This window comes from Daktulosphaira vitifoliae, unplaced genomic scaffold, assembly GCF_025091365.1.
Source record: "Daktulosphaira vitifoliae isolate Bord-2020 unplaced genomic scaffold, ASM2509136v1 Scaffold_1, whole genome shotgun sequence".
In the NCBI taxonomy this organism is placed as follows: domain Eukaryota; kingdom Metazoa; phylum Arthropoda; class Insecta; order Hemiptera; family Phylloxeridae; genus Daktulosphaira; species Daktulosphaira vitifoliae.
Window position 1 is genome coordinate 32,165,762 of NW_026099572.1, and position 21,272 is coordinate 32,187,033.

Below are 21,272 nucleotides of genomic sequence, written 5' to 3' on the forward strand. Positions count from 1 at the left end.
AATTTCTTAATAAAATTATTATTTTTATTTTTTTTTTATAATATAAGAATATTTTACTAATAATTAATAGTATAATATATATAAATATTAATTAAATATTCTTATGATAATTAATATTACATTGATCCCATTAATATTACGCTAAATTTTCATTGATATGTTTATATTTCATTTGACTGCATGTCACTAGTTATTCAAATTTTCTCCATAAATTTCGTCTATAGTTATAATATAAAATAGATAAGACCACTTTTTTTTTATTAGATATGATATATTTTCAAAAAAGTGAATAAACTTGCTAGTCACATTTATTATAAATGGTTATAAAACCATTAACATAAGTCTACTAAGTTATATCTTAAGAGTTATTTATCTATTTATAAGTGGTTAAATATTTTTTAGATATGTTCGTAATCCTTTATACGTGAACCGTTTTTTTTTTATGAAAACAAACATATTCGAATAGATTAAATGTTAGAAAATGATCCAACGTAGAAAATTACTGGTCACACACAATGGAATTTAAATTTTAACTTAACATTTTTTAAATATTTTTCCAATGAAAAGTAAGTATACATTAAACGTTTTAATTTTAAAAATTAAACATTCTATCTTTATTGATTGTATGTTACTATGATTTGCGGGAGCTTTTTTTAGTTATATTGAGATTATAACAACTAACTCGCTTGCAATGAAAAACTAATATATTTTAAAATAACTCGGTAAAATTATTTAAAACTATAATATAATATAAACAATATTCATAGAAATAATATTTTAAAATAAATTTTTAATGGTTTATATTTAAAATAATATATCAAACAAATCAATAAATCAATACTGGAATGTATTATAGTTTATGATACAACTTACAAACTGATATATTACCGTTTTTAAATGTTTATAATTTAATATATAATCATCTTGTTAAGTTATTCATTTTTAAATGATAAAAATATCAAAATTGATTGTTTTCGCCGTTTCCTATTACAATAAATGAAATAAAAATAATTAATTTTGTAAAAATTTTAACGTATTATCTATTAAAAATTAATGTTATATTCTCATTTTTCTTACGCGGTGGTGGATACAATTAAGTGCAGTAATTAAATATAAACCACATCTATATTACTATTCATATATATCATAATATAATAATTGAATGATTAATCTACAGATATTTAATAAATAATTCATAGGTGTGCGTATAGGGACATCAAATAGTGCTTTTGTTCTAACTTTATTAAATTGGTACTTAAAGAATAAATGCCAATTTAATGTTAGACTTTAAAAGATTTAAAAACTATCATACTTTGTTATATATTTGCTGCCTCGACTTGACTTTCTGCGCACGCCTATAGAATAATTCCTGTGTGATATAGTTTAATGCAGCTATTTTTTAAGATAAACTATGTCCAGATAATAATAATTCGAAACGTCATTCCAGACGGAAATGGAATTGACTTTCGCGCAAACTTAGTCGTTTAAATATTGCTTTCAGGCGTTTGAAACACGGAAAACTTTTAACTTGCTTAATATAGTTTATTATTGTTAAGTAAATATGAATTATTTGACCGGGCCCATATTATTATCATTGCGGATGGTTGGATTTGAGAAATATTATTTATTACCAGCCAGCGGTGAAAAGGCCACGTAATAACCCGTAGACAGACCGATGGCGATGAAAAAATTCGGTTTAGTTGCCAACAAAATAAAAAACAAAACAAAATCAACTGTAAGGGAGGAGAAAAAAGGTCGGAATCAAAAACTTATATCTTTATAACCGAATTAAACTCTGGATGATGCTGATTAAATTTTTTTCTCGAACTTCTGGGGCAATAAATAAAACTGGAAAAAGCCAGTGTTAAAATTTTTTTAATATTATAAGAGTAATAATAAAACACTATTGATGTATATAGGGTGAAGGGAAGTACAATTATTGTTTAACAATACGCACTTAAAGATTTAAGAACGTTATGTAACAAAACTTTTTCTTTTGTATTCTTACTATTATTCATAAAAGTGTTTGAATGTTAAAATTAATAGTTTTAAAATTAAATAATTCTGATACTTTTAGACAATGTTCGAACGTATAATTTTACGTCCGAATATCGATGATTTTTATTTATAACAGACGACTTTTGATTACAAATGCTACCTTGGAATATCGACCAAAAGAAACGTGACTTTATGCCATAAAAATACACCCTGTATAAAAATAATCCACCAAAGAATGTGAAAAAATGCAGTCGGATTTTTTTCTCGACGAGATTTATGTGAGCATTTGAGTGTATTCAGCAACGGCAAGGAGCACAACCCTTCGGAACTCAGTTCATTCAGCCGTTGCCCGTTATTAAGTTGTTATCGTTCTCTCAATTAACGAACTTTTTCTTGACTCGTTAAAAGGATCGCCATTCCCATTGTCGCGAAGTTTTTTCGTCCTCTAGTTATTGGCGTAACTCGGCGGCTCGCACAATGACACGACGGGAGTTGAAAAAATAATTAAAAATTAAATAAATATGATGAACTACTTTGGGTTTAGCAAATCATATCAATGTGTAATGTATTTCTAATAGCTCTGTATAGAACTTTCAGTGCGCTCAGTGTAGAGCTGGAGGTATTTTTAATTATTTTCGCAAGTCGGTCGAGAATTAATTTGGAATTGTATTGCCTTAGTTTTTTTGTTGTTTGTCTATTGTATTAGAAGTAGTCGTCGGAAATAATATGTATTTGATTTGATTGTGAATTGTAAGGCATTCCGGTGCCGTTTTGCAGAGTTTTCTGTCATTCGTGCGGACAAAACAAGAGCCACAAACGAAGTCGCTCACTAATTGAACATTGTTCAACCACCACCAGTATCGACAAAGTTCGTGCAAAGTGTTTGTACATACGCGAGGAAAACAGTTCTATTGACAGTAATAGGACGACGTCACCACGTCACATTCTGGTTCCTTTGTGCGTCAAGTTACCGTGAAGGATGGCCTGAGTAAATTTTGGGTAGCTCTGATGGGGAGGAGAGTGTCACAAAATTGAAGACGTATATCAAGTGAAAGCAAAATAGTTAACCCCGCGGGATTCGTTTTTGGTTAAACCGCAAAAAGACATCCCGTAACACATCACGTCGGATGTGCATCGATGCCAGATTTATTTACTGCCGCCAAGGCGATGTCCGAATGATAAATTCCCAAAAGGTAATTGAACGACTGAATGGCTTGTAAAACCTAAGGGGAACCTTTACAAGAGGATAAATTAACAACGGTGTTTGTAGGGAGATATTATAATAATGACGAATATGGCAACAATGAGTTAAGCTCGCTTCACTTCTCTGTAAGAAGAATTTTTCAGTAAAAATTTAAAAGTTATTGATATGCAAACAAGTGTTTGTTAAAATAAAACAGTGCAAGTACCAAATGGGGAAAAAACACTTTTCTTTAGCCATTGCCAAGTTAACAATATATTTTATCGTGAATATACCAATATTTACTCATTCTGGACTATATTACTCACGTATTCCTTACAAATTGTAATTTTTTGAAAATTAGTTAAAAATTTATTATAAATTTAATATGTATTAGTTTTTTTAATCTATCGATGAAAATTTGAAATAATTCTGTTCGTTTATAATTTATTAACAGAATATTGAAAAAAAAATTAAATTTTTAAAACTTTAAATAATAACACTCGTGATAATTTCGTGTCTTATAATTAAACTTAAATGAAAACAATATTTGTCTAGTGAAATTCAAAACTTTTAAATTACTACATTAAATTATTTTATTTATTTTATTTACATTTTTTAATTATACTCTATAAATATCTACTTCTTATATTATTGTTTTAAATAACATAACGTAACAAAAAGATTAGTATAATACTGGGAAATAAAAAAACAAATAACGATTATATAACTTTATAATGTAAATTCCAATCAGAGAAACTACATAAAATAATAATAATTAAAAAGCTTTTTTCATCTTTTAAAAAAATTGTTCCATCCATCTTAATTAAAAGAGTAAAATTTCAACGTATAATTATAATCTTCTATAGACAAAGAGTTCAGCTCTCTAATTTAAACCACGTTTCCGTTTTCACTACCTAAGCTTAATAATTAAGTTACGAAGGGCAATCTGATGACTGCTCTAGAAAAAAAAAATGTCTCTTTTCGACATCATAATATTACTTTTGAGTAAAGCTATACTGTAAAAGAACTTTAAACTCTTCTTTTGATTCTAAGTATTAAAAAAATATCAAAAAAACTTGTTAAAACTATATACTTAACGCATCCCATCGGTTATCCGTAAAAACTTTTAATTTTAATCCGATGTATAACCCCATATTTGTGTCTACTTATTATTCTAAAGGAGACTCAATAAAAAGCATCTAATCTGTGCTGGATTTTCAACGATAAACGATAATCTAGGATAACAAAACCAGGTACAGTTTCTTGGTAAAACAAAACGTTTTTACAAAAGTATTAAGGATTGTTTCTAGCAAAATTATGTTGAACAATACATATTAAGAATTTCAAATTATACAAACTTGCAGTTATAGTTTATAAACTGTCATCAAGTTAAACTTACCAAACCATAAAAGAAGTACATTCCTCTCTTAAAAAGTCTCTAAGTTTTTTACTCTTTTTTTAAATGATAAACTTTATATTATATATGTATAAAATATACACAAATATCCTTTTATGGATATTTTATATAATTTATAACAAAGCTGAGGATTGACGGCCGGTCATCGAGAGTATACCGAAAATCATGTGAAATAAAGAGACACGGAACAAGATTAGAACCCGCGACCCAATGCGTCGTAGAGAAAAACCTTACTAAAATAGTTGAATAAATTATATTTGGCACAACTATAGTAATCTTCTTGAAATTACTAAATACATTTAATTGCTCTTTTATACTTTGATTAACTAAAATATAGATGACATACGAGTTAATTATAGTTGTTAGTCATAGATTTGAACAATGTATATTATTTAGTTTTCAAACTATATTAACTATGTTTTTTGGTTAGGGTAACTTTTCAAATGGTTGTTTCAACTCAACAGTTTTTTCAATGTAAAATGGTGTCAAACAACATCAACAATAAGTTTTATAATAAAGCTATTTTTTATTACAGGCTTTTATTTTAACATTATGACATCTTCAAATATGCAATAAAATATTTTGAAGGTAATGTTAGTATTTTAAAAAGTAATCTACTTTTAAATTATGAAATTAAACTGTTATTTTAAAAATCTTTTTTTAAATAAAACTTTTATACAGACTAGTTACACGGTAAAATCTATTTTATAGCTATTAACAATTTGTTAATATAGCGACAAAATTATCATAGAATAATTAACTCATATAAATGGGACAACTATTATATCTAGTTGGAATTACTAAAATANCAACTATTATATCTAATTGGAATTACTAAAATAAATGTATCTAACTATTTTTATAATTGGATCAATTAAATAAATAATTCTCCTAACTATACAATTATTTCGTCAATAAATTAAACATTATTTTCGGTCGTAACTATAAATTTTTTTCATTGTAAAGGCTAGGCGCAAAAAACTAACTAGTAAAAATATAATTTAAACAGAGTAATGCTTTCTATTTAATAAAATACCATATTAACCATAGATAAATTTAATGAATACTTAATAATTGATAATAAATATAATTTAAAAACCTAGTGTATATGTTAATTGATTGATTAATCCATATAATTAATATGTAAGCAAGAATTTAATTTTCTTTGTATCCTAATTGAGTACACAGTTTTATGAAAATCTATCTCTTTTAAAAATTTTGATAACATATTATACATTTTAAAACGACTCTGCTCTAATTTTAAGGTACGTATTAACACGATATATTTTCTGAAGCTCAGTTTTCTATATTCGGCGTATTAATTATAAATAAATAAATACAATTATGTATAACGTGTGTAAGTAAATTTTAATGAAGTAAATTCAATATGATTAATATTAATTTTTAATTAACTTCATTAAAACCATATTATGGTGTTTATATGATTATATATGGTTTGGTTATATGCAGTCGCAATATTAATAAATTGCAAGTGACTCTAGCACGATAAACTAACAACATCGTGCACACATTTTTTGTACCTTATTTACAATAGAAGGAAATCCCTCTACACTAAAGCATTCATAAGACCCTAATACAGCGCTTTTGGGACAACACTAAAAAATGTACGTTGTGTTTCACAGGACATTTCTTTTTCATTCTGAAAAAGTGTTAATCTCATTCAACAATGTTCCCTTGAGAGATACAGTACAATTTTCATAAGAACCGGTATCATTAAAAAGCATGAAGTGCATACATTCTAAATTAAAGTAACTAAAATTTTCGCATTATTCATTAATATTAGTATATTCTTAAGAGTTATAAATTTAGAACAATTAGCTTAAAAATTGAATATATCGAATTTTTTCTAAGAATATCACGTTGCTTAGTTGTTATAAATGCAAAACATTCATTAAATCATTTAATTCATTAAAAAGAAATTGAGTGTTCATAAGCACAGTAACACATTAAATTGGTGTAATTGTTGGAATACAATAATTAACAAAAGTACAACAATAAAATAAACTATTCTATTCTATTCTAAACAGTTCTTTATCAATATTATTATTATAACGTTTACAAATAAGCTAAGTTAAAAAATAATAAATACATAACAAATGAAAACATACTCTTTCAAAATTAAATCACGCCGCATTTCCAAAAACAACTAATTTTATGTATCAAATATTTCTTTAAACATATAAAATAAATACTAACGATAATAATTTCACTTAGCTTAATAAAAAATAAATTTTAAGTTGAGATACGAAAATGTGTGGGTGCACTTAGTTGTCCTTAAAATACTACCGTAATTGAAAATTTATTATTGGTTAGCTTTACATTAATTTTTCAATTATGCTACTCATAATATTATATTTTACTTGTGATATAACATAAAATACTTAATTTATTCAGTAATTAATTTAGTGTTTTAGATTTTTTTATTTTAGTAGCTGTAGTAGATTATAATCAATTCGAATAATTCAATAAAATCAATGTAAACTGTTGATTTGTCCAACCTTCTTACATAAATATTATTTTCTTAATAATGATAACATCATTAAATAAGATATTATTATAGAAAAAAAAATGAGTTATTTCTAAATCTCTTTTAAACTTTCGATTCCCTATATCACCCTAAGATTTATCAATAATGAAAAAATATTAACTTCAATAATATTGATAATAATTTAAAAAAATATACAGTCAACTTCTTATTTTCATTTGATAATTATAAATGTTATTTCTTTTTAAGATATATTTAGTAAAATCGTATTTAGTTTATAGTTTATAGATGTAAGAAAAAAATGTTCAAACGATTTTATTCTTGTAATATTTTTTAGTTAATGAACCGTTTGGTTCATCATGATAATAATTTAAACGAATTTTAATAGACATTAGTATTATGAAAACACAATATAATGATTTTCCATTTAAAATCCAAATACTTATAAAATTTTAAAACACAAACGGTTTGTCAGACAAAATATTTTAAGAATAAAATTTTTTGAACATTTTTTTGTTATCATATAATCAAACCAAAAATAAGGATTTCCATTTAAGAAAATTAAAGTTTAGGCTTTTGTGTTTGAATTAATGAAAAAAATTATTTCGCTACATATTATTATAGAGTTTTTAAATCAAACAATATCATTCTTTACAAAAATTTAACATTTACAATAGTTTCTAGAGTGTCTTATCCTCAAGCGATCACTCTGTATAGGTCTTTCATAAGGTATTCATTGTTATTATTTTTTATTATAACAGTACCCAAAAGTGGTTACGTCGAATAAAGATAAATCATACTATTCTTGTAAACAGTAAAAATGAAAATGAAAAACTTAACTCATCAATAAATGCTTACTGTTATTTTTTCTTTTTCATCTTTTTTTTATACTAATACGAAAATTGTAAGTACAAAGGCATAGCTCACCTAACTCCAAAAGGTTTGTCACTATAAAGATTGTTTAAATTGAATTTTCCTGCTACTACTGTCATCAAGCATGATGAATGATGACATTTCAACACAGTTTTCGCTTAAAATTGCTTGGCATAATTTTATAATAAGACAATTTTTTTAACAAACTAACATATGGGAATCACAATGACATTTTTTTAGGACAAAGGGTTGATAAGACCTTTTGTTACAAAAGCCGTGTTACAAAAAAAAATGTAATTTCTTGGTTATTCAATAGACAAATATATTTTTTCAGATAGTTCAAATGTGTCTTAAACGAATAAAATTGTAATAGAGAGTAAATAATAACAAAAAATACATTCCGAAAGAATTCTAAAACAAATTAAATAAAATAAAATTTAATGAAAAAAATTATTATGTAAACCATGAAATTTCTTTACATTTTACATTTAAAAACTCTTGTAACTTTGAAGTTTAATATGAAAAAAGTCAAATTTCTATAAATTTAAAGAGTTAATAAGTTTTTAATACTTTGTAATATATTGAGATAAAAAATAATAGAAAATTTAAATTATTATCAGTTATAAAACTCAGAAAAACACCTCTAATGTAATAAATTAATTGTTATATATTATTATATCCAAATAATATGATTTAAATAATAAAAAAAATCTTTTTTTTTAACTAAAACCCTAATAGTTGATTAAATGTCTTTAAAAAACTCTTTAATATGTATTAACTTTAAATATTAAAAAATATGTTTTTAAATAAGAAAATATATATTTTATTATTGATATAAAATATAACATAGACTGTAAAAATATAATTTAGTTACTGGATGTTATTTATTACCACAATGCACTATAAGATTATAAGAAACTATTAATTGTTACCAGTTAGTTTTTAACTTATTAAGTCATATATTTTATTTAATCCAATAATAAAATATACTTGTTTCATATTATTATTTTATATTTCTTAGTTTTTCATAAATATAAACAAAACTGTAGTTAATATTTTTAATATTTATGTTAATATTCTAATTCAAGGTTAATTTGGTTGAACATTATTATGATAAAATGTTCATTAAATTATACATTAATAGAAGTATTATTAAATTAAAACAAATTTACATTATAATAAAAAAATCTACAGTCCGCTTCAACTTGGCAAACGTATTATTACTTATTTATATTATTACATCAAAAAAATGCAATGCTAGAATGTTATCTTTTAAATATGATTTACTTTAAATAAATATCTCTTAGTTTTAATTTTATTAAGCTCGAAAATACGTCCAATCTTTTATTCCAATTCCACTTCAAAGCGTATTAGACTATCATTTTATATTTTACATTGACTTTTAAGGTTTCATTGATGCATTCGGATTTTATTTCACTTAAACCACAAATTATTCATCCAAGTAAAGTGCATGATGTACAAGATAAACTTTAATCCTATTAATTTTGTTTTATTATTCACTTACGGCACGTGTATACATATTTCTTTTTTTTTTGATTTTGTACAGTCAAGTTGCTAACAATTATTTTTATTTAAATATTTTAAACATACCTGAATAACAACATCGCAACTTAATTGGATGAGAAAACACCGAAGGTGAAATTTCCGTAGCACGTGATTTAATGGTATTTCGAATTTTGGACCGTAAAACAGACTTTCGAACGGTTGCGACGGACGGGCGTCACTACCAAAGTTTAAAGCACACTGCCTCGGTAATAACCATGTGCCATCTCAGCTGAGCACCGCCTACGTGTAAACACGCCCCCACCTATTATTCTTAAACCTACGACTATTAAATTTCCTCGTTTTTGACAAATTGACAAGTAAACAAAAAATTCAAGTTCGTATAAACTTCATTTAACAATGTTTTAAAACTTAAAAACTAAAGCTTACCTAATTTTTAGTAAATAAATGTGAAAATATTGTTAAATAAACTGTTTTAAAATTATTTTTTTTATTTGTTTCCAAAATCTGTGTAACGAGTTTATCTTATATTTCAACGATGAATAAATTTTGAAAACTTGAAAAATATATAACTTAACTAAACATTGAATATTGATAATGAAATAAAATATTAATTACTACATATAAAAAATATGAATCAACTGTACAAAACAACATTAAAAGAACTATAATGTGAGGTAAGTATAATTAAATCATTTAGTAATGTATAAACAAGTTTCTTTGTTTGAAACTATTTTACCGAATTAAAACCATCATTTATCGTAATATGTTTACTAAAAACTTTTTAATCCAAGCTATCCTTCTAAGAATGTTCTCTTGATATATTTCATGTCAAACATTTATAAACTGTTCTAAATGTCACTCATTCTTCTTCCTCGAAATCGTCCTTTAAATAACAACCTACAGACTTCAAAATTAACTATAAAGCTTTAGTACAGTGGATTTAAAAAAATTGTATATGAAATATTATGTGCAAATATTTATTGTCAACAATTATAAGTGCAAAGAGTACCTATAAATAGTATTATTTTTTTTAACCGATACATTTATAAATAGCATTGAAATACAAATTTAAATATATATATATATATATATGTCTATGACAGCTATCTATCACAATAAAAATTGTCAATATATTTATTTAATTGAGAATATATTAAAAAAATTGATAATACTTAAAATAAATTTGATTTTTCGAAAATTATTAAATATGTTTTGAATTATTTAATTCCGACATTTTTATTATTGTAATCATAATGATATTTGATAAAATTTTATTTAATTCATATCATTTTAAACATGCAAGTGGTTTATTATTTTAACAAAGTATTGTACAAACAAATGTTTTCTGTATTGTGGTTTAGAGTTGACATAAATCCTAAGTCAACTGAGCTAATAATAAAAAGGACTTTTACATTTGATACTTACTACTTTGACTAAAGGTAACAATTAAAAAATGAATCTTTTGTTGATGTATCCAATGAATAATTTATGAAAAGTAATTTATTTTTTACGATTTAGTTAAATGTTCGTATTTTGATATATGTTAATCTAACCCTTTTAAAATGTATTTCCAAACATTTTTATCTATATAAATTGACAAAAAATTAAATCGATCAAATTTAAATTTAAATGATATTCTTAACATTAATAATACCATATTAATTCTGATTTCTGAACAAAATAAGTGATTTAATTTTTGAATTAATATGATAATACATGGCTGTATATGTTACAGCAATGTACGTACTGTATTCTGCTTTTGAATGGAAATTTTGAGTTGTAAAACTCTTTGGCAGTATAATTCTCTATCAAATTCCAAACTCCTTTGCGTTAATGAAAAATTGGACTTTTGGGTGTACTAGTGAAAGTTTCTCTCTTATCATGTAAATCGACTAAGTTTAACCCCAGCATAAGAAGAACTCAGTTTTAATTCACGTCACAACGATATTGCGATTCCTGTTTTATACGTTGGATTTAAATAAAGTACGTATTCTATGATAATATATATTTAAATGAAACGTAAGAATAATGCATAGCCGCACATTTATAATTAGATTAATAATTTAATTTCGACATTTCAATAACAGCTATAGGCTAGTATTTTATTCGTAAAATTATAACCTATTCCAGTGACAAATATTAATTAAACATAATAGGTAAAAAAATAAATCACACAATACTATGCAGTTTCAGTGAAAAATATATGAACTATTTTTCAGTACTCTTTCCGACATACATCATCAGGTAACATAACGAAGGTATATAATTGTCGAATAAGTGTTTGAAAGCTTTGGGTTATACTGTGATAACCGATATGCTAATTTGTTTGTATGTGTGTTTATCCCCTTTATTTTAACGCAATTTACAGTCAAATACCAATAATTACCTACACGAAACGTAGGGTTGATTAGCGCCTAAGTTCTCCTTTCGAGGTGTTGGGGAAGGCAGTCGGCAAAAGTGCTATCGTCAATCACGTGTCCTATACCCGTATTTTAAAAGTGTTGGACTCTATTATTTTATACCAAATCTATTGAGTGCATGCGGTATAAAATGTTTGCATTGGAACAAATGAACATAATGGATTTCGACCGTATCAACACACGATGAATTCTATAAATGAAAATATAGTTTAAACCTCGTATTATTTTTATTTTTTATACATATTAGTGTATGTGACCCCGAGTGGTAAATAATAAAATGGAAAAATATGATTCTATCATAATATTGATGTTTTGAAATACGTACAACAAATAAAAATATGAAGTAAAACGCGTTTAAATTTAGTAAATCTCTTTTCTAAATCCAACTGAAACCACTTTCACAAAACAAAAAAATAATAGAACCATTTAATATATATCTGTAACGTATTAATGGATTTTAGAGAAACACTGAGTGCCTCAACACTTGGTAATTAGTGGTTTTAAGGTTTAGGTTATTAGAAAAAAAAATAATTATCTCACATAATATATTATATGTAAAAAAATTGATAATAATGTCATCATTATTTTATTGTTATAGTAAAAAACGGTGTGAATGATATAAAATTTTAAGTTTTTCAAAACCTTTTCTTCACCAAAAACGTTTTAATTTTTCTGTTAACCTACATGCACGGTGGTTTATAGTTTTTGAGACAGTTCAGAAATATATAGGTCTAATTATAATATATATATAATAAACATAAATTATAATGTAGTTATTATAGCAACTAAATAAAATAAAGTATTGATATTCAATAAATTAAAATTACAATTACAATTAACAAAGAAATTATAAAAAGTTATAAAGTAGTTATATATTTGGTATCTCTATAGCAAACATTTATTAAAATTGTAAATATAAATTTATTAAATAATAATAATAATATTGAATAAAAAGCAAGTGTCTAAATCACTTGCTGTTTATTCATAATTTCAATTTTACAATTGAAATTATAATTTATCATAATTAACCATTAGTAGCTGTATTAAGTGATGAAATATATAAAATATTTTACTGACTCTAGTTTAAAACACCATTCCAAAGTGGCCCATTTGACGGTATTACACATTTTCTTTTTTTAGAAAAAGTTATCCCAATAAAAATCTATAAATTATACAGATAATTGTCGAGAAGTTATTAATTAAATAAATTTAAGTTTGGTGAATATACGAATAAATAACAATTTACAGTATTAAGTTTTCTTTAAATACTTGTCATGTTCGTTTTCTATAATAAACAATTTTACTTTTCTGATTATATTTTAGAAATGATTGCAAACTTAAAATTATTGGGAAATTAAATCCATAAAAATAATAATAGTTACAATACAGGCGTTTTCATAATATGAGTATTACTCTTTGATATAATAATTATTGAAGATGATTTATCACTTTTGTAAATACGCTATTCTTTTAACACCATAACAATTGTTTTTTTAATTAATGTACATGATATATGGGAAAATTGTAGGCTATAAACCCTAATATAAATTAACATCATGTTTATTTCACAGATGACACGTAGGTAGATATTTTATACATAAAAATGTAAAATTGACAAACTATAACCATCATGGGAAGCTGTCTGTAACATGTTGCAGTGCAATTTATATTAGCACATCGTAGGCGAGTCACTTTAGACATTCTGTGCATTCAAATATTTTATATGAGTAGCAGTAACACGTGTTTTTAATTGTAAAGTGTAAAAAAGAATGATAAAAAACTCACAATATAGAAATAGCATAGATATATTAATTCAATATTTTTGTTATGTACATTACTGTAATCTTAACTAAATTTTTATTTCGTTAATATGTATATGTATATATATATTATGTTATTTGATTTGAGTTTAATAAACTTTTATTATTTATAATAAAAATAATATTGAGTAAAGAAAAATTATTTTTTAATAAAAAATAGGTTCGAGGTGTTAACAATGAGTAACTTCTTTTATGCTATGTAATTAAATAAGTAAAAAAAAAACTTTTTATAAATTTTATGTACAGATTGTTTTTAATAAAAAAAAATAATAATAATTATAAAAATAAAAATAGGTCACAGATAAAATTAATTTTGCAATTTTGGGAGTAAATGTCTTTCATACAGAGTATTTATTCCAGCTAAAGCATTAAAATACTTTGAATCAAAAACATTTCAAAGTTGAATATCAATTTTAAAAATAAAAATCTTTAACTAGTTTAATATTAAATTTTTTTTTGAAATACTAAATGAAATAAATAAAAATTCATAATTTAAATCTTGACTTTTCAAAGTTTAGTTTATAACATACACCATATTATTAGCATTTTCAACTATAGTAGTAATTAAAACTTATTGATCAGGCTTAGTTAGAAACTGTCATATACTGAATTTGTTAAAGCATATGTATTCTTCAAAAAATGTTGAATATTCATACTTTATGAGTAACGCAATTATTTGTTCAAATAATCATAATAATTTTAGACGTCATACAAATACATTCAAAGAATATAATATAAAAAGTAAATAATTTAAATATGGATTTACCATAATAATCTACTATATTCATCATATAAGAAATAAACAGAGCTACTGGATGAATAATAAGAGATAAAATAGCTGAGTATCATACTCTATAGTTTAAAACCTTTTGTATATTGGAATACGACGGCGAAACGTTAAGCTACGAGCAAAACAAAGCATTCATCATAAAGAGGTGTACTAAAGGCAAAAGAATAAAATAAATATAAGCCAAGAATTTACACAATATAGCCTCATTAGCGTCCGTTACATAATCGTGCGATGAATAAGGGACTTACAGTTTTTCATTATGATATCTTGTCTTATCGATAAACCACCATAGCACTTTAAACGAAGACTTCCATTATACAAAAGGTTTTTGCAATCATTATAGATGCTTAAAACACTGGGATGCTTGACGAAGGTTCTTGAAACAACAATATAAATAACACACAACACTGCTTTTCCCAAGTGGATAAGTCTTCTTTCTCTTGTATTAAGCTAAAATGTTTTAGATGAAATATCCATAAAAATTGAACAAATTTTTACCATTTAGTATTAAAAGTGAATAATATTAATTTCAATTAAATTGGTTTCAAAATATATTTGATTGTTCATATGTATTTATGTATATTTAAAAATATATTTTTGAAAAAGTGGTATAATTTTTTTTAATTTCCTTATCATTAATAATTCATGTCATTGTTAATATCAACTTTTAAACATCATATTTACTTATAGTACCAATTTGTTGTATATATTGCAAATATCCAAGTAAAAAAAATTTTTTCTAAATTATAAATATTATATCCTATTATTAAAATAAAAAGAGAAATATTAACTTTGTAGACCAGTTAGTTTTGAGTAATTTTAGTATTTCGTATAATATTGCTTTTTAAGATAAAACTTTTTGATTAAATTTATGAATAAATTGTATTTAATTTAGAAATTAAATAATTTTTTCAATTTCAGTTTAAGTTCTGCAATAATAATTTACTATTAAATATGTTTTATAAATACAGTAGGCTATAATTAATGATTTCAATTATCTTTTGTAATAAGTCTCCAAGTATAAAATTTATGTGATTATTAAAACTCTGAATTTACAACAAACGACTAATAAACTATGTAAAAATCAATATCAATTGTCTTTAAATTATAACTTTACTAAAAATAGACAGGAATAATTCATGTAATAAACATTATTATATACAGAAAAAGAAAATGTTTTAGTACAGATTTAATATTTTATAACATTAAATATAATTATACAACAAACATTAAACTATAAATATGCAACACTAATTCATAACAAAAATTACCAACGAAAGATAGAATCTTCAATTCTTATCTATGAGCTTTTTAAAAGTTAATAAATGTAATTTGATACTGTGCAACACATAGTGAGTATCTATATTAAAGTAATTATATTAAACATTAGATAGAGCAAAAAAACATATATATGTTGACAATGAAAATAAGAAAAAATATATTGTTATATAAGCACGTTAAAAAATAATTATTTATACTCAAGTATGTTTAAATATTGTAGATAGTTTAAAAGTAAAAATTAAAATAAATTGCTAAATTATTCTTCTTTTTGGTTGTTATTTTATGAATAATGCTTAACATAATTTCTCTAAAAGTTAATATTCATGAATTTTCGTATAGTGAAATCAAGTAATTAAAAAAAATTATTTTTTATTCAATAGTATATAGAAAAAACCTAATCATACACTTGTCATGTCCAGATACATTTGTGTATTAATTAGAAAAAATAACCAAAAAAATCCGATTGGTAATTAAAAGAACTTCCATCGTGATTATCGAAATACACTTACTGTATGGTATGCAAGTATTAATTAAACTTCAATCAAAGTAATTAATTAAAAATATTACTGACATGACGTTACATTAAAACAATTATACTGTTTTTGTGGCTGGGTTTTATTCTGATACCCGTACTCAACTAACAAATTAGTTATCGTTAAACTACGGTGTACCTACATACAATAGCCTATATGCACGGTAATGACAGCTCTAATCCAACTAGAAGGTAAGATGGATATAATAAGAGTGTAGAACAAAAAGAAAAAGAAATAAAATGACAATTAAAAACGTTAGCCATGAGGGTCGGTAGTTAAAGTTTAGACGAGGTCGGTTGTGTCCGCGAGAAACCAATGGAGCATATGGCTTGGAACGAATAGTAATAAAAATAATGGTTTTACAATTGGAAAATGGAAAAAAATCGTCACAAATGTAAAAGGACTTATGTGCTGTCGACTTGATCATGATGTATTGCGTGTTGCCGTGATGTGTTGTCTAAACGATCCGTAAAATGGCCACACCTGTCCACCAACAATTCACTGAGCAAAAAGTTTCACGTTTTTTATTTGACCCTTACAATAGTAGATTAAGACGATTTCGTCACAAAAAAACAATTTTAAAAATACACAAAAATATATTCTATTGCAGTTAAACGTATATCATTAATTTCCGTTTTTTTCTCCCAACTAAAGCAAACATTATTGAAAATTATCGAAAATTCAAAATCTGATAGACCGTCTTAACCTATAAATAAAGCCCACAACAGTACTTTTTATAGTGGAGCGTCATGGTGTTACTATTGAGATTTCTACGAGCCATGTTTTGACAGTGAGGATTTTACTAGTTTACTAGTAAATACGAGGGCACGTTTTGTTCTATACGAACATGTCGGTAAAATATTTTACTGACTCGTGCACAGTAAAACAGTCGTTAATAAAAAAGTATCTACACTATAGCCCGTTTCGATTCAAGTCATAAAACAAACAGCGACGGCGGTGGTATGTGAAACTAGCAAGAAAATACTATAACAACGGATCTTTATGTGCATAGATGGTTCTGTCACCTTTTTATAGTCCAATCAACGAGTAATTAAAATTAAAATAAGACTTATAAAATTTAATGTTTTGCAGATAAGAACAGGATAAAAAAAAATTTTAATCAAAAAAGTTAACCATTCAAATTACTTGATTGAATTTCATAAATTTAGGTAAAAAAAAATTAATAATTCATATCCAAGTGTAAAGACAAATTTTGTAAGACAAGTGCTAAATTTTAATCAACTTATTTTTAATTTTATAAAAAACATTAACTAAGCTCAAATTTTATTAATGATAAAGTTCCCTTTTTTTGTACAGTTATTGATTAAAATTAAATTTTTTTTTACACCATTTTTTTATATGTCCTATAGTTATATGATAATTTTAGTAATATTAATCATTATTCAATAGAATTATGAATTCTGCCGTTGAATGAAAACAGTAGTTTTTTTTATAAAACGTAACCGGTGTTCAAAAAAAAAAAAATTCTGTCCCGAATATTTAGGATCCTTTTGAATTTTTTATTCAGCATTAATCTTTTACTTAATGGCAATGGGTCAGAGGGATTCTGTAACATCCCAACAATCTTTATCCATGCCTGGTTATATATATTAAAAATGAGTGAGACACAAACTCAAGTTAAGGATGAGTCGATCTCTATTTAGAGTTCCTTGTAAGTAAAAATACTCTCTAGGCTTCATCAAGTTATTAAAACGTCGATAAATTTATCAATCGCAAACTATTATTTCATGGCTTAATTTATGAACACGTCGCAACAACAATTTGTAAATTCAAATTGTTGATTTCAAATACTTTATATTTGACTTTTTATAAGATAATTTAAAGTAAAAATAACTATAAGGTTTTATAATAATTCATAATTTAAGAGTTATATTATATACTTAATAAAGTTTTACAGAATTTTAGAAAAAAATTTTAGTTTAACAATTATAATATAGAGCACCTCTTCTTAAAGTGATACATATCCCTTGACATATATGTGTTTTATATGTTTAAGTTTTTCTTCAACTTGTAAGGTTATAATTTAAAATGATAAGCCATATAAATTAATTATCAATTCTTATGTACCTTAAAATGACCAATTGTTAATGTTGGATACGTTAACTTTAATATTAACATAGTTTGATTAATGATCCTGGTAACCGTATTATATATCGTCTTGATATTTTGCAACAAATGTCTTACAATAACATTACAATTTATGTCATAAATTATAATACAATAAAAAAACATAATATATATATATACTAGTAATCAGTTTTATCAACAACTTACTTCTTCAAAAATATTCCAATTTTTATTAAAATTTAATATGTTATAAATTATACTTTTTACAACAAGTAGTAATCTCAAATCAGTGTTGTTATGGTGCAGTATGCCAACACTTTTACTGTTGGTTTTTAATGTCACTAAAGGTTCATCAAAGTATTGATTATTAATAAAACATATGAATGTATTAATATGTTGTTCCGAGATGTTTTATTCTGTACGGATATTAAAAAGATTTTTATATTTCAATACAAATATTTTGTTCTTTGAGTGCTTCATCAATATTATTAATATTTGTAATGCCAATTACTATCAAGCCTGATTAATAATTACTCTAAATAAATATAATTAAAGTGATTTAATAATTATTTGTATAACTCACTAGAGTTTTTAATAAATTTAATTTTCGATAAGACAATGTTGGGGGTTGTAGCTTTAGGGCATAACCAGTGGCGACTCGTGGCTTGGACGACGGGACGATCGCACCCCCTACTAAAATGAATTAAAAGAAGACAATTAATTATATATTCTTAATTCTACATTTTTATTAAAAGTGCTAATTTTTAAATAGTACAATAATACAATACTACATTTGTCGTGTGCGAAGATTGAAGTTGTTTCCCTCAGTATATGCGAGTACGCATATACACACAAGCAGTGTTTGGACGACCGGCACCGTCGTCCATTAGTATATTATTATATTGGGTCATTTATTTTTAGAATTATCTGCTTGTCGTTATCGATTGTAATATTAGTATAATCGCTATTATTATTATTTTCATTTATGTTTTCTACTGCGATCTTTAAAGTAACAATATGTGTATTGTGATTTATTTTATTATATTTAATTTGACAATTTTTTATACCTATAACTAGTGGCAGGGCCGTACCTAGAATTTTGTTTTGGATGTGGTTTTAATTTTTTGATGTTAGTATTAAATTTACAATTATATCATTAAAATAAGTAGGTATAAAATAAACTATCCCAAGTGTATTCATAAAAACCCATACAATTTTTATACTACTGTCAAATATTAATAGCACATTTGAAGACTTAATCTTATAAAAACAAAATTTTATTTCACTGTGACTGTAATGTACTATAATATATAATTTTTACTTCTTGATAAAATAAGGTTAAAATTTAAAAAAGTCAATTTAAAAGTGGTTTGAACCCCCAAAACCACCCCCTAGGCGTGACTAGCGGGTTTATATTTAAAGTCGCACCCCCACCACCAGCACCCACGAGTCAACACTGAGTATAACTGAATTTCATCGCAGTCATACACAAAGTAGCTATTTGATTTTTTGAAATAATTTATAAAAATCAAAACATTTTTAAAAGATAATTTTATACTATTCGATGATTTTATCATGTAAATTAAAAATGTTTAGTCATTTAAGAATTTTTAAACTATCTACTTAATTAGGCGTTGTTAACATTACAATCGTATTTACGCCTAGTTTCGACTGATCATTGTAAAGGTGAATCTATTTTTATAACTTATAATGTACTAAGCTACTAAAGTACTGAGTTATTTGTTGATTTAAGTAAGATACTGACCTATAGAGATCTATTATCGCTAATTACACACAGTTTGTTAAGAGCTTTTAATATTATCACACAAATTCACAAGATCACTTCACGTAAAGTATAAATTAAATTTCACTACCATTTATACATATTTACATTTCCGTGTATTTGAAATAGTAAAAATTGTTTGATAAAATAAAATCTCAATAAATAAACTAGCTTTACATTATTGAATAGAAATTAGGTTGACGAAAAGGATTTTAATTTTCGTTGTAAGTAATAAATACATATAACAACTATTTCAGTGTTATAAAGACTATAATTTTTTCTTTGTAAAAAAGATAACCAACATGATAACAGCGCTTCATATTTTCATTCGTATAGTTGTATTTGTTGTATTTGCTCAAGTGAATTAGATGAATGTAGCAAGTGGTATAAGTATTAAGTGCTGTTATTCTTGTAGGTTTATGTAAAACATTTTCTTTTGTGTAGTTCTCTTCGTTTCTACTGTAACCTGTATCAAACTCAAACAATAAAAGAGAACAATACTAGCGATAAGAGTGTTAAATAAAAAATTGTCCTTTTATTTTTATAAATACTATAAGGTTAGTTTACTGCGTTAAGTTTTGTCAAAGCGAAATATGATTTATCGCGCTCAAAATAAAAAGAAACAGTCGGGATGCTAAGGTTTGTTTTGTTTTTTTTTTACTTTTTTTTGTCGCAGATATATTTTGCTTTGCGTAGCTATAGAAAGTCTGTGAAATATATGTCGAAGAAAAAGAGAAGATAAATATTTCCTTCAGTCGTAAATCTTTTTTAATTACGCAACAACCCTTTCTCAAACAATTTCCGTCGAGTCACCCAGTCAGAAATACAAAACCTCCCCATCTCTTTTTTATTCTGTACATGTGGTTTTTTTTAATTCGTGACGTTTTTCTTTTTTTATGAGTCAATTTTATAATAGCTGTCGTGTCATTAGGACTTTTAATTAGTCCATTAAACTTTCTACTTTTATATTAAATGCTATTAAAAAAATAATGAAAATTGTTAAAGGACCACTTCCAATTTTATGTTTTTCAAACATACTAAATTAAATCATTA

The 21,272-nt window shown here is 24.8% G+C and overlaps 1 protein-coding gene across 2 annotated transcripts in view; it reads right to left on the reverse strand.

The window, feature by feature from the left end:
- Positions 1-9,730, reverse strand: part of LOC126895999 (lachesin-like) — a 45,674-nt gene extending 35,944 nt beyond the window's left edge. For both annotated transcript variants that reach the window (XM_050668389.1, XM_050668388.1), the window contains exon 1: positions 9,589-9,730. The gene's annotated coding sequence lies outside the window, so the exon portion shown is untranslated. The remainder of the gene's footprint in view (positions 1-9,588) is intronic.
- Positions 9,731-21,272: the final 11,542 nt, after the last annotated feature.